Below are 19,331 nucleotides of genomic sequence, written 5' to 3' on the forward strand. Positions count from 1 at the left end.
GAACGAGTGAATGAATATTATATATGGTTTAACGCCGCTTTTAGCAATATTCCAGCAATATCACGGCGGGGGACACCAGAAATGAGCTTCACACATTGTACCCACGTGGGGAATAGAATCCGGGTCTTCAGCATGACGAGCGGACGCTTTAACCATCAGGCTACCACACCGCCCCTCGCTGAGAACGACAACATCTAAGTGCGATACTGGCAGCATGGTAGTAAGACTGCAAATGGGCCGAACCAATCCCCCATTATATCTACCTTTTCCAATTTTCATGGAACAACATGGTTTATATCTCAGTAAACAAAACTGTCACAAAATAGATCATGTTTGCGCATGCTGGACTAATCACAGAATGCATGTACATGAACGACATCTTGTCTTACAAGCATGCTACCGAGACAGAGTACACCTACCTTCATGTACATCGACCACATGGAGTTAGAGCGTAAGGATAAATGACACTGATAAGGAAACAAGAAAGATTAGAAGACTAAGAAAAGTAGGGATATCCCTAAAAGGGGAATGGGAAAATCCCAAATCTATTTTTAGATACAAGGGCACAATGGCGATATCGAAAATGCAAGCGTGTGAATGCTACGGTAGCGATTACAACGTCACAATGCCTAACTATAGTATTTTATATACTAGTTCCTTATTTTCATATGTTGCATTGACAATAGACCGAAACTGTTTATGGAAAACTACAAGATGGCGCTGAAATGAATGGACAGATCGAAGGGAGTCTCAAGCAATCACATTGTATTGTTAAATATATATTTTTGCTGCCAAGTCACAATCAACTGACAGAGTTATATATATAAATGTATATATTTTTCACGAACGAAAAAAGGAATTTGATGGGGTTGAAGGATGAGGAGAAAGAGAAAGACACATATCACCTACACACTGAAATGCATGCATAGTCAGTTGCTAAGCTTACAATTACGTCGTTTTTCTCTTCTTTTCATGGTAAAATATTCATCTATTGCAGATAAATTTGATTGCAGTGAAATCTTAGACAATGTGTCGGGGACGTTTAGCTCATATGGAATGCTAACTCACATACTTCCCACGTTCTGTATTTTCACGGTAACTATATGTGTGCTGATGCAAGTGTTGCTAAGCAACAGGTTTGAAACATTGACACTGCATGTGACACATACCTCGAATTCCTGTGAGGCTGCTGATACAAGCTACACCACTGGCAAGAAATGCATCGTGAACAATTGGATATGACGCGCCCTTTCATACCTGACGGGCATGCCCACAATAACATGATCATGATACAAGGTGAAGGTAGTAGATTACACACGCGGCATGCATGTTGATGCAGGTCTGTGCGGCATTGTGAATTTCCATTAGGGGAATCCCCTGCTTAATGAAAAGCATGTGTTTTGCATGTAGTTACTTACCATATATGTGTTTATGACATTTACAAGAGTCGTATACAGTGCTATATATCTTCTGATTTAAGGGGCATTTAGAAGTTGGGGCACTGAGGAAGCATAACAGTACATATGGACGGGCAACTTCTTTATTTAATAAGTTTCTGTGTATGTGATAACACCGTTATCAAGCGAGTGATATTCGTCTCGTTAAGTAGTAAGTTAATGCACAGCATATTGAAATAGGGATTAAAATTTATCAATAATATGCCTCGTGATAACTGACAAAATAAACACACCAGCCGGTGAAAAATTCCCTCTCAATTTTAAAAACTTTGTTTTCCTGGAAAAGATATCAAATGCGAAAATAGGTAAGTTTTTAGAAGAGGAACACATCATACGAAAATAAACTGGCTAATAAACATTACAAAACACAGGTTTGTGTTATATAACGCAATCCATCTCAGCTCAGTGAATGCTGCGGCTGTCGAGACATACATCGGATAAACCGTGCAGGGGGATTTAACACGGTGCTAAGTGTTCCGCGTTCTTTACAAAATAATATTACAGGTGAAAATTTGATTCACATGAATGAGTAAAATGAACATCTTTATTCCAGAAAGGAAGATGACGCGTCTCTGTACACTTTACTTCACATGGAACGTCCAATGTTCAGACCATACATCCGGTTTCGTAGCAAGGTTTGACATACAAAGTGCAAGGTAGCAGTTGGCGCATCCGGATGTCGGGGCAAAGTCGATCCGATTGGGTGAGGAGAGAGCGGCGTCACCATGCTATGGATTATTTCTGTTTCTTCCTGTTTGGCTCAAAGGGCACTTTTATTATCATCATGTCAATACATGGTATAGCATATAAAAAATGTGTATGTTTACAATAATAATAATAGTTTATTTTGGTGTCATGTGTACAGGTGGATAAAATACATATACATTCATTTTTAACACACCGGGCCGTTACTGGCCGAAAAGACACCTAAGCTTAAAATTACAGACATTACCAAACATTCTTTAAAACAATAAATAAATCAAATATTTAAAAAAATATATAAAATATTTAAAAAATATATTAAAAAATTGATACCGTACAGTCAACGATATTGGGGGCCGTACACACCCCAAATCAAACGAGCACGTGAAGCACTGAGGGCCCTATTATAATGTTCCTTAAAACCCATCTAGATATATTGTAGATATGAACTTTTGCTACAGTCTCTACATAAATATGTGTCAGCTTATAATGCGTTATGTGTTAGATCAATTTGCTGATTAAGAAACGTGTAACGTTTAACCGTCCAGCAATTTCACGCAATATTGACTACAAGACCGTCATTGTAGTCTAGAGGATAGAACATCTTCCCGGAGAGCCGAAGGTAAGAGATTTGATACAACAAAAGAGGGTCGTCGGGGTAGCCTAATGGTTAAAGCGTCCGCTCGTCACGCCGAAGACCCGGGTTCAATTCCCCACATGGTACAATGTGTGAAGCACATTTCTGGTGTCCCCCGCCGTGATATTGCTGGAATATTGTTAAAAGAGGCGTAAAACCATACTCACTCACTCACTTAACAAAAGACGTTGAAGAAGCTTCTTCTTGTTACCCTGCCTGGTATTCTTCATTAGGGGAAATAAGGACTGATGGGCTCTGAACCAGTGTTCTGTGTCTCAGTGTGCCATGTGGGCTATACAGCTGGCATTAGTTCCGACTAATATAGTCAATCACACGTGCACTTCCTGTCCACGCCTCGACAACGCCACGCCCTACTTCTACTACATCGTTGAGACACCCACCATCGAGGTGACACAGACTGGTTTTCCATCCCCAAGTGGTAAGGGATATATTAAACTGTCTCATTTACGTGTACCTGACCACTCGAGATGCAAACAATGTGACGTCATGTTCTACGCCCTACATATTTATGACATTACTGTTTACATTATACGAGGCTTAGAAAGCGACGCATGATACAGCCGCACGATATTCGAGTCACCGGTCCGGATCAGACCCAGTGTCACTAGTTCCTCCGACCTAACCGCAACCCACGTGGGTGTACATTCTCGTCTTACTATATACAAATACAAAAGTACGACCACACCCATTCCTATTTCATCCCCCTCTGAATGTACAGCTGAATGTACCGCATGACGCCTTTCGTGTACAAATATATGTTGACATTGCTTGAGACGGGCAGCCCTCTGCTACCTTGTGTACTATAGGGCTTCAACGAGTCCATTTTCTTGGACTCGAGTACTCGAGGGGTGAGACTCGACTCGGACCCGAGTACTCGAAATTCATACCTTTCAAGCAAACAATAGCGTAAACTTGCATGACATGTGTTCCAATCACACAAGTGAACACTTACTTCTTTCCGACTTCATATCGTTATGTGACTAACATTTCCCATTGGTCAGAATCAGTATTTGGATGTTTACTTGACAAATGTTTTTTTCATCGTACTTCTTGTACTGCCTGCAAAACGCAGTGATATACCGCACAGGCGGCATTTGGTTATTTTTCTCTTTTCTCTATCCAGATCAAGATACGCCCATACATTTGATTTTTTTAATCTTTCTCCATGTCTATCAGTTGTCAAGATAGTTACCTTATCATTTTAAGAAGTGAAATTTCAAACGATGTATAATATATATTTACTCTCATCTGCAGACTTGCAACAACTAATACCATACAGCCACACCGTGTGAGGAGTAAACTATTTAATCTAGGTGTTAATAAAAACATTATCAGATGGGTTAAAGTATTCAGGGTACATAGAACTCAGTATGTCAGTGTCAATGGCTATCAATCTTCTTTTCTCTCAACCTCTATTGCAGAATCAAATGGCCGTGTTCCTTCATCCGTACTCTTCGTTTTGTATACCAATGACTGTTACTTGTCAATATATGACGTGCTTACTGTGAAATTCGCAGATTACGCCGCTGTTACTGGCCTAATTTCTGATTCTTAACATTATTATCGTCAAGGCATTGACAAAACCGTAATGACAAAACCTTTATTCAAAGTGTGTTGACCTACAATTTTTATGTTGGTATGGGGGTCTGTCTCATTGCAACAAAAACAAGCTTTTCAAAATTGTTAATACTGCTTGCAAAATTTCTAGGGTGTCTTTCAAGTATATTCCCTTTATCTATGAGCGCCAGATTGTCACAAAGGCAACTAAAATTAGATTTGATAGTTGACATATGTGATCTCACCATATAGAACTACTTCCTTCTGGACGCTGCTGTCGATTACCTTCCCTCAAAACAGAGTTCGACAGTCTTTCATACCATCAAGTATTCGTGAATGCAACAAATATTTTGAATCACCATCACGTGATTACAACTAGAATTATCCAGCCTCTTTACCTATGTGGTTAAATTGAATTATATCATGTCAGTTTTATTGTGTAAATAGCATTCGTTTTGAGCATGTAATTATTGTGTATATTTTTGTGAACTGTGTACATATTCATATTGAGACAGTTGGATGTATAAGAATTTCCTCCGGGATAATAAAGTTATATCTTATCTTACTATTAGACGTTAACGGCCGCTTATGCTTAGCACATGGCAGGCAGTCTGTCAACGTCAATAATTCGAGTTATCTCCCTTGATGTATGACAAGTGTAAGCATCGGTGTAGAAAAAGAAGTATTGGTTTGTTGTTTGACTTATTTGACTATTTTATTTAATCCACCGTGCAAAGACGGTTGTTCGAGCAGATCTCACTATTTCTCAGTTAACTGGGACAGTTGCTGTCGCCGACACTTTGGCTGTCGGTGCTTTCAAATTTGATATTAAATCTAGGTGTATATGTGCAGGTATTCTAAATAACACTAAATTTACAATAAGTATTAACCTTCATTAAGACTGCAGTAAGTTATATGGCAGCGTCAGAAGCAAACATCTGGTTCTTTGGTGGCATTTTTGATATGTCGGTAGTGCGTATTCTTTGCATTGAAGCTTGCTGCAAAATTTTATCCAACGGAAGCTTTGTTATATTTAGTGTCATAAAAAGAACCAACATACATATGTGTTAATTCGCCCATGTTAGCATGTCGGTGGTTCACCAACCAAACCCCAAACCCACGTTTAGATTATGTTGGTAGAGTCAGAGTAATTTACGTTACGTTGTGTTTGTTTACAGCTTTTCTTGTGGTAAATCATCGCACAGACCCACAAGATCATTTTTCTTGATTGGCCTGTTCATCTATTCTCGATATCTAAAAAACATATAGTTTCGTTAACATTGATTTTCCTACAATATGGAAAAATATGCTCGACATCAGTAGAGATTTTTTAAGCAAGTAATCATACGTTACCGTTATAACTCAAAATCTAGCATATTTTTCATAGTCATAGTCTTCATCATTATTCATTACCAGAACTAATTTACGTTACTATAATTTACGTTACCGCCACAATTGGAAATTTGGAAAGTTTTGCGAAATCTTTGTGTTTTGTTGTCTGGCATTGCCGAAATATCAAATGTGAATCAAACTTTGACAAGTGATCCTCCACATGATCCATCCACAGTCTGTGGCTCAACCATTTATTGTTATTTATATATTAAATTTCTACCATGACTACGGTATCAGACGACGACTCACACTTCTTTGTTTTTCTTGTGTATTGAGAGTACTGAGAGCTTGACCGTTCCCGCGAAAGCGAAACCTAAATTGAGTAGGTTTAGTCCAGATTTCGCTTTCCTGGGCCATAACCTATTGTATACATGCAGGGAATCGAACCTAGGTCTTAGATTTAACTAGCAAACACTTAACTCTCATGTTATCCTACCACCACCATATCGTACTAGCTAGGGCCAACAACTAATTATTTTCAAATAGTAGTGTCCCAAGATTAGCTCTGCAGATGTTTGCGAGGATGAGATGTGTTGCTCCTCAGCTGTCGCCAACACAGTAAGTTAGCGCTGATTACTTGATGACGAGATATAAACTTGACAGGTGACACTACTAGTACAAGAAGTTTACACCACTACTCATATGCATCTGATCATGATTTACTCTTTTCTTTAAACGTTTATTTCGATGCAATTGTAAGTTTTAGAAAATGTATTTGTGCAAAAACATAAAGTACAAGATTTATTTCACAAAGAAACATTATTTCAACCGAAACCAAAGCCTTATTTAATACCAATACCACCCCAAAACATGTCCCGATATCAATTTCTGACCTATGGAAGCTCCTACATGTAGGTAGAGTAGAAGATACTTGTATCTACATATATGGTGCTTACATCTATACGTAGATGATAATTATATCTTACACCCTTTACCATCTATGAAGCAGGTACCTACATGTAGGTAGAGTAGAAGATACTTGTATCTACATATATGGTGCTTACATCTATACGTAGATGATAATTATATCTTACACCCTTTACCATCTATGAAGCAGGTACCTACATGTAGGTAGAGTAGAAGATACTTGTATCTACATATATGGTGCTTACATCTATACGTAGATGATAATTATATCTTACACCCTTTACCATCTATGAAGCAGGTACCTACATGTAGGTAGATGATACTTGTATCTACATATATGGTGCTTACATCTATACGTAGATGATAATTATAGCTTCATAGATCATATTATAGTCGTCCGCATCTTAACTCAGACTGCGCTATTGTTTTGTGAAGATGGATATGGTTTAATAACAATGAGAATATTTATAACGCGCTTTTTCCAGGCTAGATATTCTGCTCAAAGCGTACAATCTGATCATTATTACCCCGGATAACCCAAGCTGGGTTAGAAGGTTACTAGTTCCATGCTTATTGGAGTTGTCAAGGTACTCAATATTTACAGTCCAATGGCCGTTCATTGATCTCATATCTCTACAGACTGAACTACACCTCATCTGTATCAACAACATCTTAACAACGTGATGCTATTCAGTAAGAGAATCCTGATAAATATGTCTCACTGACACATGGAAAGCATAGACTTCGTACCATCTTTGGAGGCTTCGTATTGGAACTGTCAATAAAATCCTTCATTAAGTGATCATATGAACTGGATTGGACTCTCTGCCATGCATTTGACTCTTCTCCAGCATAATTCATATTCAGTTGGGTATGAAAATTTACATGGGTTAACCGCATCTAACTAGTCTCAACTGGAGCTGTATAATTGCCTAAAGAGAAAAAAGTCGTCACTGCTATTGTGTTTAATTTTTGAATCTCCAAACAGCCGTTGCGGGATTCCCCACCCAGTCACAACACTTGTTCTCAAGGAGTTAGACGCCAATGCGAAATGGCTCATATTACGGTCACACACGGTTCACTTCCCACAGGATCCAGGAAACAGATACCTGGCCACAGCTGAATGTAACGAGGATTTTGGTATCACCGTGTAGTAAACCCACTTAATTTTGTGTAAGTGAATTTAACACCCGACCGCTTCCGTCGTTACATATAGTTGAAATTTAGTTCTAAGCCTTCCTTATTTAGTAAGGAACCCGTGAAGTGTCGGGTTAGAATTGGTCTTCAGCAACCCATGCTTGTCATTAGAGGGTGGTGGGGCTCTCTGACTTGGTTGACTCATGACATCGTATCCCAGTTGCATACAGCGATACTTACGATGCCAATCATTGTATCGTTGAAACAAATGCTCAGTGGGTAAGATTGCTTTTTGGAACGGGGCTAAAAGCGATATAAAAACGCGACGTATAACGATGTTGTCACCACTGATACTCAACTATTTTCTCCAGAAATATAGAGGCAAAAGTGAGTGAGTGAGTTTGGTTTTAGGACGCTTTAAGAAATATCAAAGCAATATCATGGAAGGGAACAACAGATAGCAGATTTTGCTCATGTGTGGACTCTTTAACCATTAGGTTATCCAAGCTCCCTTGAGGGAAAACACTATCAAATGTGAAACAAGTAACAAACATTATCCACAAAGGTTGACTTTACACAGTGTTTCAATTATGAGCCCAAATAACCCTATATGTTTTCTGTAAACCATACAAATGCCCTAACTGTTTCACCTAAATATCACCACAGTAAATCTGAATGAGTTAAACAATACATGACGTCCTCATCAAGGAACAGGAGCAGCTTAGTTAGTCCAACAACTTCAGAGTAAGAACGGCATTTTGACATAAGTCAAGAATATTGTAGGACAAGAACTCCGGAACCAGTGCTATAAACATGGTTTCATTGGTTTGTTGTTTAACGCCGCACTCAGCAATATCCCAGCTATATGGCGGCAGTGTGTAAATAATCAAGGCTGGACCAGACAATCCAGTGCTCAACAGCATGAGTATCGATCTACCAAATTGGGATACGATGACATGGAGAATGAGGACAATGTTTTCTGGATATACAACTTCTTTATTCTGTATAGGCTAATACAGAATAAAGAAGTTGTATATCCAGAAAAAAATTGTCCTCACTCTTCATCTCCTCAACTTCAAGAATGCCAATCAAAGAAGTCATACGATGACATGTGTCAATGAGCCTGACCACCCGATCCCGTCAGTCGCCTCTAACGAAAAGTGTGCCCATTGGGTGACTGAGGACAAATTCTAACCGGGATTCTATAAACATGGATTTATAAATAATATACATTGTCCTGTGTACAATGCCGGTTATCTGTGAATGTAACTGTTTCCCTAGTTTCCTCTAAGTTCGGAAAACATTCTTCAAACGGATCTTGTACGGATCTTGCATAATGAGGTGCAGCTGTAAGATATTCAAGTGTTATGATTCATTTCTGATCCTGATTTACCTATTACACATATATCCTGTATCTATCTATGCCTCCACGTATATTGTGTATATATTCATATCCCTATGTATATCCGTTTAACGATCTGCCGTTACAAATTTTAAGACAAATATACACGTCACAATTTATTCATGGAAACCATTTCCCCCGCTCTGTGGTCATTTCGGACAAACATTTTACAGAATTCATCATGCTATTTTCATGGATATATAATTTGCTATGGTATCTTTGCGATAACTGAAGATACATTATAAGTACAGTATAACCTACCATATAATATGTATTGAATACATTTGTACATGGTATAGCATGACCGACTCCAATCTTGGTTTAGCTTTCGCTTTGGCCCTAAGCTGAACGAGTAATATTTCAATATACAGTCTGTGTTGTTAATAATAAATACAGTACAAAATACAGTTATAGGTTCTCGATGGCGTAAGTCCGTGTTGATTTAGTGGCTTAATGTTTGTCTAGAATCAACCTCATTACGTTGATACGTGTATGGTCGGTTACTAGATCACACAACACATCAGTATTCATATTCCAGTAACATCACGGCGTGTTGGCATGACCTGGAGAAAGGTAAGGCTGGTGGTAGACGTCTACCCTCTCAGTAAACCACAAGTACGGGTTTGAACCTACAAATCAAGATTCACACACCACCCTACGTCCACGGTGTTCTGGTCTGTCTCATGGACATCACTAAGCACAATCGACACCTCCCCCAAGTCAATCTCATTAATATTGCGTGGGTCCGCGACTGTTTTTTGAGTGAGTGAGTGAGTGAGTTTAGTTTTACGCCGCACTCAGCAATATTCCAGCTATATGGCGGCGGTCTGTAAATAATCGAGTCTGGACCAGACAATCCAGTGATCAGCAGCATGAGCATCGATCTGCGCAATTGGGAACAGATGACATATGTCAACCAAGCCAGCGAGCCTGATCCCGTTAGTCGCCTCTTACGACAAGCATGGGTTACTGAAGGTTCATTCTAACCCGGACCTTCACGGGTTGTTCTTGAGACAATTCCAGCTTCGACGAAGCATACTCTTAATCAAACGTCCAATGTCAAAATGGTTCATTCCATCCCAGCGCAAAGTTGAGAGTGGTTGTTGGTTTGTGATGGCAAAGGATATCCCAGACATGTTCAATGGGTGACAAGTTGGTTGGTTAGGTTGTTGTTGAATGCCGCACTCAGCAATATTCCAGCTACATTGCGGCGGTCTGCAAATAATCGAGTCCTGACCAGACAATCCAGTGATCAACAGTATGAGCATCGATCTACGCAATTGGGATACGATGACATATGTCAACCAAGTCAGCGAGCCTGACCACCTGATCCCGTTATTCGCCTTTTACGACAAGCATGGATTACTGAAGATCAATTCTAACCCGGATCTGGACTGAGTGCTGGCCATCGTAAGCTGGTTATGTTCTATTTAAAGTACTCAGTAACGATACGAGCCCTGAGATTTTGCGTTGTGATCCTGAAGTATATAAAAATCCAACACGTCCACGTCGGCGCGCAAATGGCACCACGTGTGCCACCAGGATGTTGTCATGGAAGTGCTGCCTGGTGGATAATTTGTAAACATGTCCTGCCAGTCACAGCGATTCCATCACACACCATTACTGAGACACCCAATAAACGATCGTTCTGTCCGACCTTAACGGCATAAAAATGCGAATTCCGCCTACGCCGCACTCGATCGCGCATGTTAAGGAAGTACGGAGTTAACAATGTTTCATCCGAAGTCATAATGTTTGTCCAACGACGATTGGTCCAGCGTTAGCGCTCTCAAAACCAACGACGTCTACCAGTAATGTGAAGGTCCGTCGAAAGGGGAACACGTTCCATGCAGGGTAGAACTACGTCGTCGATTACTCTGTCCACTTACTCTAACACCTGTTGCTCTGTGAAGCTCAGCTCCAGTTTGGGAGCCACATTGACCATGGGTTTGTAATTACTGACTGTGAAATTCCCCACATGTGTACAATGTGTGGAGCCCATTCCTGGTGTCCCCCGCCGTGATATTGCTTTAATATTGCTAAAAGCGGCGTAAAACCGAACTCACTCACTCTTGATTTTAGTTTTACGGCATTCATTGGACAAATTCCGCCTGCTACGTTTCTTGGTTGATAATAAAGACACTTACCACCGCCGGTGTTATTTGGATGCCTCCACGGTCGCAGGAATTGTTGCTTGGAAGGTCCGATCAGGCATGTCCTGGAAAACAATACACAGTGTGTATCCAGCGACCGACCACGCTTTCAGCATATTCCTGCAATTTTGTGGCAGTGGACATCATCATTTGTATTCTCACAATGTATCTATTTCAAAATCGAACATGATAATAAATCGCGTGATAATAAAACTAACGCTAAACCAATTAGATTACATTTACACGAATTTATCATCTTCTACATAGAACAAGAAACCCAAGAACTAAAAAACTCCCAAAAAACAAAAGAACAAACAAAGAAAATTCCAGAGAAAGAGGGGTCAAAGAAATGCCAAGCTCCGTTCAACAGTACATGGTTACATGGAAGGTTCTGACACACGATGACCGCCTCCGTGGTGTAGTGGTTAGAGCGTCCGCCCGGAGAGCGGAAGGTCGCGGGTTCGATCCTCGACCGCGTCATACCAAAAGACGTTAAAATATAGTACTTGTTGGTCCCTGCCTGGCGCTCGGCATTAATGGGTACAACAAGGACTGGTCGGCTCGGAGTCAGTATAATGTGTCTGAGTGGGGTATTCAGGCTTCACTGCGGCATGGTATCTCAGTGGGCTAGTACTATAAAACCAGCTTAAGTCTGGGCTAGTACAAGCAGCCGCACATACACATACACACGCATGCACGTCGTCATATGAGCGAAATATTCTCAAGCACGACGTAAAACCTAATTTCACCTCACCTTACCTCTGACACACGATAAAGTATATACATTACTACTCGGCAACACAGAAGTTGATCTCTACCTTCTAAGTGTTTACAGGTTCATCTTGGTCAACATAGTTCTCATCAAATCTGAAAAAGAAAGAAAGAAGATGTCATATACAGTCATATATACATGTATGTCTTTACAGTCAATCTTGTCTATCATGCTGAACTGCTAACACAGCCCATGCACGTCTAGATTACCACAGTTCTGAAAATGAAGAAAGTCTCTGGGCACTTTTTTTATCATATTTTATTAACATAATTTAGGAACCGTTTAAAAGGTGTTCATTTCAGAGACAAGATGTTAGCCCAGGTCAAAGATTAAAGAAACCGAAGGCATCAAGAAAACATACAGTATGCCCCAAACAATTAGTAAGTCATTTGAGGGAGGCTACTTAATGGCATTGAGTATGGTCGTTCACTCCCTCGGTGATTGCAAGTGATACGGGGCGGTGGGGTAGTCTAGTGGTTAAAGCGTTGGCTCGTCACGCCGAAGACCCGGGTTCGAATCCCCACATGGGTACAATGAGTGAAGCCCATTTCTGGTGTCCCCTGCCGTGATATTGCTGGAATATTGCTAAAAGCGGCGTAAAACCAAACTGTCAGTCAGTCAGTGCAAGTGATACTTAATCATTTCATTCTGGCATGGTGTCTCCCTAGGGGAACCATGCAACATGGAACCAAACTCTTTCAGCAGCAAAAAGCAGTTACAATGATAATATCCTTATATTACCGTCTTCATCATGCTTGTGGTTTTGTCTAAGTGGTCCATCCTCTGTACCATAATATTGAGAGCGCGTCATGGAAACTGATAATCAAAGAATTCTTTAGAATAGGTCCTTATACATCCTCATATGTATCCAGCTAATAAACCTGATCTTGTCCATTTTGAAAACAGCAATTATTATTTATGTCAGTGAATTTTCCGTCCCTTTTGACACAAACGTGATTGAGAACATTCGGGAGAAACGTGACAAATATGAGGACCTCCCTTACGAAATGTCACCCATGCATCCCATGTGCCAAGTTGTCCCCATTGTTCATGGTGCCTTAGGTTTGGCACTTCAAAATCTCTTGCCTGACACTGGGAGAATACCCAGGTTTGCTGCCAGGTACACAGTAGTTCTGACTTTGTGGGTTATGTAAAAGGCAAAAGCGGTGAGGTCTTCACGTCCTACCAGACGTTCTGGGTTGGTTTGATCAGACAGTGCTTCATGGGAAAACTCCCGTTTGCTATCTGGGGTGCGTTGGGGGAGGGGGTGAATCCTCTGTACCATAATATTGAGGGACATGAGCTGATACTGAGCCTGACTGTTTCAGGATGACCTAAACCCTCTTTGCTGCATTCCTTCATTTTAGACTACAAATATTTATAGTAGAAACATCTTTGGGGTTATATTAGCTACAAAAACATGTCAGTATATCTAAGAAATCGCCAGCTTCTTCAAGAAACGACTAATTCCATTGAAGTCTTGCTGCACGTCGCAAGTATGCCGATGTTGCCCTTCACCGCGGTATCTGGAATAGGGTAGGACAAACTAAGGGCTTTGTGCAAACCAGTACGTAATAACTCCGGATATCCGTCAGCTTGTGACATTTAAATCCCGTTTATGCTGCAGCAACCTATGCAATTGGGAAGCCAGATTTCCAGTGTTAGTTGATGGGTCGAATTCCAACCACAACGTACAGTGCTTGCACTTTACAAATGTGTTAAGATTCCATACAACAGAAACCTAAGCAAACAATGCCGATGCGATGAACATTTTTCATGTCTTGAAGGTGTGTAGGATTTAGGGTCTAAATGCTGACAAGACTCCCACGTCCCTCCCCTCTACACCTCCAAACATAGCACATGCACGCACGCACGCACACACACACACACGCGCACACACGCACGCAAGCACACACACACACACTCCCTTCACATTTGTAGGCACACACCTCGACACACATAAACTGACGAGCAAAAGAAAGTACACAGGTGTAATTGTTGTTGCAATCCCAAATATGCGTTCTCACTAATAAAATTATTGAAAAACATTGATTGTATATAACGCAACCATCATGTTTCATTTGCCAAAATGCAACCAAAAACATTTGTACGTGTTTTGCACGACTTTTTGCAAAATTGTGATTATTGTCCCATGCACCAGCACTTTTCTGACAGAGAGTATAAAACCTGTTTGTCGTGAAGACTGAACAATCACTTGACAGAAATCTCACGAGGAAATGCCAAGATTGACGTCGGCGCAACGAGAACGGGCCAAAGGAATGACACAAATGGGTGCTTTCAACGGCGATATTGCAAGGACATTGGGTTGCACAAGACACACCATAATTCGTCTGTTTAACCGTTTCAGTACGACAGGCCAGACATGTGATCGACCCAGAAGTGGACACCCCAAGAGGATCGCTATCTGCGGGTTATTCACCTACGCAACTGGATGTTGACGGTGACGTCATCAGCAGCCACATCATTGGGTCATCGCGTAAGCCGATTCACAGTGACAAGACGACTTCGTCCTGCTGGCATGTATGGGCCTACCGACCGCTGCGTGGAATGGCCTTGACCTTCCAGCATCGTAGGAACAGTCTGCAGTGGTCATCACTACATCGCTGTTTATTGTTACAATGTCATTTTGCTGATAAAACACGTGTATTGCAGTGTGCTTCAACATACATTTTCCATTTCATCAAAAGGTTTTGTTATTTTATCTTATTGGAAGAAACACAACCTGTGTACTTTCTTTTGCACATCAGTTTACATCTTATGAATGTTTGATTGATTTAACGTCCTGTGACATGCACTTTGTTTTATAATTACTGGGAAGGTACACAAAGCTAGGCGATTTGTTCAAAACATGCTTAGATTATGGGGATGTTGTCTATTTGTGGTGTCTAGGTCGTGGGAAAATAGCCTATTTCATGTGTTTAGACCCTAAACTCTCTAAACATTCTTGTAGCGCCTCCTTAAACATTCATGTAGGACCTCCTTAAACATTCAAGTAGGAATTCCTTAAACATTCCTGTAGGAATTCCTTACACTCTCCGATAGGACCTCCTTAAACATTCATGTACGACCTCCTTAAACTTTTCTGTAGGACCTCCTTAAATATTCATGTAGGACCTCTTTAAGCATTCCTGTTGGACCTCCTTAGACATTCCTGTAGGAACTCCTCACACTTTCTGGAAGGACCTCCTTAAAGATTCCTGTAGGTTCCCTTTAGCTTCCCCGTGGGATCTTCTTTAACTTTCTTGGGGCATTCTCTTTAAGATTGTTGTATGATATTCTTGAATTTTCCTGTTGGACCTCTTTAAACTTATCTGTAGGTTCCCTTTAACTTCCCTGTAGGTTCCCTTTAAATTCCCCGTAGGATCTCCTTTAACTTTCCTGTAGAACTACCTTTAACATTCCTGTTGGGTCTCCTGTCAGTCACGAGGATTTCAAGCCTCTACCTATCGGTCTTGTTTCCAGTAACATACAGCTTCTCCTCAAAACTATTACATAAGTTAACACTATATTAACATGAATTGGGAAGTTTGTAATCAAATAGAAATATTCTCGGACACCTACTTGAACAGATACAGATAATCCCCTGACAAAAGTATTACGACTACCCGCACGTCCTCCGGGGGGAACACATATGCAGGAAGTTCAACACTACTTTGTACAGTGTATGAATTTCTGCTTCGATGAAGACTGATCGGACAGACAGGATGTGTACGAGATATCAACTGTGATAATAGAAAGTTTTTCGGGTTTTGTCTTTTTGGGTTTTGTTAATTATGATTATTTCAAAAAGTACATGTCACATCTTTTCAATCATAAATTCTTTCATACTTTTAATAGCATTCTAGACATTCATTTTCAAATCCAAATTCTACCTCAAAATATATTGGACCACAAATACAGATATATGACAAAATAGCACTGACTGGGTATAACTGCATTAAACAAAATATACCAAAGACATTGCACTGTGAATAAAGGTACAGTTACAAAGGAGGCTATTAACCCTTCTGATGCATGAATTGGCGCCAACAGAAGATGAGATGGGGTTATGTTTGTTTTTTACCTGTTACACATTCAGTTAACATATATGGTTACTTCTTAGAAAATATCCTACAATGAGAAAGATTTCTCTTGGCACATATATTTATAACACTGGTTGTACAGTGTACAATTGTACAATTATGCAAAATAACATGTAGGGATACATTGGTGTTCAAATTGCTTCTACATTTAAAGTTTAGAGTTGTATAAGACATGTACAGTGTATATAAACATTTATTTGTTTTGTTTTTGTCTTTTTTTACACATAAATACAACATTCACACCAGAAATGGGCTTGACACATTGTATCCATGTGGGGAATCGAACCCGGTTCCTCGGCGTGACGAGCGAACGCTTCAACCACTAGGCTACCCCACCGCCCCTAATGCTCTATTGGATATGCGTATGTCGAAAGGGAGACTGAATACAGTCTACAGATAATGGCGATGAAATGAATGTCTAATGAAGCAAATGGAAAAATGAAATAAACGTTTACGAAGACAGGTCAATCAGTTGGTCTTCTTAACAGAATACAAACTTTGTTATGACATAGACTGTATCTCATTATATTTACTGCATAATACAGTGAGAAGAAGTGCAAATTTCCCAGGAGTGGTATCTATTCTCAAGGATATGACATACGGCACTCCCAGCACTAGGAGTGTTGTGTCAAGCTGAACAAATAAAAATAAGTAACAAATGGAATCATAGTTTTCATATGATAGGATCACGTTACAAACACACGAGTGAAGGTCACCATGACGTTCGTTCCAAACATAACAATTGTCATCAGATAAGATAGAGTCACCAGTGCTTGGATAGTGACTGACCTATGACGTACTTACGAAGAACTTATTTCTTTCAGATGAGGTACAATGTGTCCCAGTTTTGGCCAGGGGCGGTGGGGTAGCCTAGCGGTTAAAGCGTTCGCTCGTCACGCCGAAGACCCGGGTTCGATTCCCCCATTGGGTACAATGTGGGAAGCAGATTTCTGGTGTCCCCTGTCGTGATATTGCTGGAATATTGCTAAAAGCGGCGTAAAACTAAACTCGCTCATTTGTAGTGACCTATGGAGTCGTGCTGTTCGAATTTTGTTAAAAAGCGGTGTTAAGCTCTACTCACATTCTGGCGCACGTGATGGTCATAGTTCAGTGTATGAACGATAGTTACTCAGTCATGAACGTAGTTGCGCAGGGTTGTGAAATACTCACCTCCTGTCACATTCCACAATACAATGGCCGGGGAATATACAATGTCACGCTAAGTATACACAGCTTGACAAAATATCACGCTAAACTATTTTTATGAGCTTGTGACGGCGATATTATATTTTTATGACATCGTGATATGATTTCCACAGTGGCAGAAATATCATTACATCCGAAAAATATAACTTCTATCATTAGTATTCAAAGGCGTGCGGGAGACGGGAAACGCGTGAGAAATATACGGACAGCCGTAGAGGTGTTTGTGGGAAGTGTAGTAACGATAGACGGACATGTCATGTGACATATTGTAATTGATGTGACATATATAACATATGCTTACGTGATCAAACTGCAAGGTTCAAGTGACACAAGTGTAAGAAATACACGTCAAACTAGGACACATTAGACATATATTTGCCTGCGGTACTTTCTATAACAAGATATGCTATTGAGCTTTAGCAGTACATTACAGTGAACTGAGAAGTGAAGCGATTTTAGTTTTACGCCGCTTTTAGCAATATTCCAGCAATACCACGGCGAGGGACACCAGAAATAAGCTTCACACATTGTACCCATGTGGGGGATCGAACCTGGGTCTTTAGCGTGACGAGCGAACGCTTTAATCACTAGGCTACCTCACCGCCCCGCACACCCTTGAAGGGCATATTTATAGTGATTACTAGCTACATACATACATAGTACTAGGATCTCCTTTGGGTTAACCAACATGACTAACCAATTAGTGATGTTGACACTCCTGTGGTATGTAAATAGCGTAGGTTCTATTTTAGGAGCGTCCTTATAACCAATGACTACACATTGGCTTTACATCGTGTGTTTTTACAACACCCTTCTAAAATCAGTACTATATATGGAATAGCCACTTAGATTTGTAAGCTTTTAAAACAATATCCCAGCGACGATTAACCAACCGCCCCCTATATGGATAGCCGTACATTGCAAAGTGTATTCTACTTTCGTTTTAAAGCGAAAGTAGGATTCATTGAAACAGATTAAAAAAATACATCAACGAAAGTGAAATTCTTATATTCAAATCTCATCCGTGATAAATCAGCATCAAAGTCAGAACTGATATCGTGAATAGAGCTTCATTCAGTATATCACGTGATATCACGTGCAGGAAGTTACATGGGATTGTTTTGGGATCAAGGTACTTCCCCCAGTAGTTTGTGATTGGTTGCTGGCGCGATAGGGTACATTCTTTAATTCTTACAGTATACTTATGCAATATTAGTTGTATCTGTACAATCGTCATTATTTGTTTGTCGAGTATAATAAAACTCCCAGTACATAAAACATAAGGCATAAACACCTCATTAACATAATTAATTGTATCATTGCCGTAGTCACAGACCATTTACAACAGTCTGTGGTCTATCTTGAAGATTACACTTTAAACACATCACAGTGGTTTCCAAGACCATTGTTTGAACGTTGGCGTACCAATATTCAATCAGATCCTTCGTAAGTTCTATAAATATCTCTGCTTGTCTTCTTACCACCTTTGATTTAGATCGTTCTGAGGCTGTGTACCGATACATTAAGATCAGATAAATACAATTTCAGCAAGAACATATTAAGTCTCAGCTCTTGATCAAATAATAACTTTAACTAGGAGGTACAATCAGTAAAGATCGAACATTACCTCGCCTCAGACTCATCCCGATATCGCTCCGTTGAATGCTATGCCAAACTGAATGACAGGCGCAGTTAGGGCTTTCCGAAGGGGATTCCCCTATAGCCATGACGACGGACTGCAATGCACAGCTTGTGATGCACAGACACTGTTAGGTGGGGTTATATTAGTTATGTTTCACATTGCGTGTGAGATTATTGCACTTAGAAAGCGATGTGGATGCACTGCCTTTGGTTAACAGACCTAGCCCAAAGAGAGTTTGACCTCACTGAGTCACTGTATGACAAGAATCAAGTATTACAAGTTC

At 40.2% G+C, this 19,331-nt stretch overlaps 1 protein-coding gene across 1 annotated transcript in view; it reads right to left on the minus strand.

Moving 5' to 3' along the window:
* Positions 1-19,128, minus strand: part of LOC124288108 (TNFAIP3-interacting protein 1-like) — a 48,994-nt gene extending 29,866 nt beyond the window's left edge. The window contains exons 1-3 of the mRNA XM_046724672.1: positions 19,034-19,128; positions 12,144-12,192; positions 11,320-11,390 (exon numbers count right to left, since the gene is read on the minus strand). The gene's annotated coding sequence lies outside the window, so the exon portion shown is untranslated. The remainder of the gene's footprint in view (positions 1-11,319; positions 11,391-12,143; positions 12,193-19,033) is intronic.
* Between the last annotated feature and the right edge of the window lie 203 nt (positions 19,129-19,331).

Source organism: Haliotis rubra, unplaced genomic scaffold (genome assembly GCF_003918875.1).
Source record: "Haliotis rubra isolate DU_JTF1 unplaced genomic scaffold, ASM391887v1 Scf412, whole genome shotgun sequence".
Lineage (NCBI taxonomy): Eukaryota > Metazoa > Mollusca > Gastropoda > Lepetellida > Haliotidae > Haliotis > Haliotis rubra.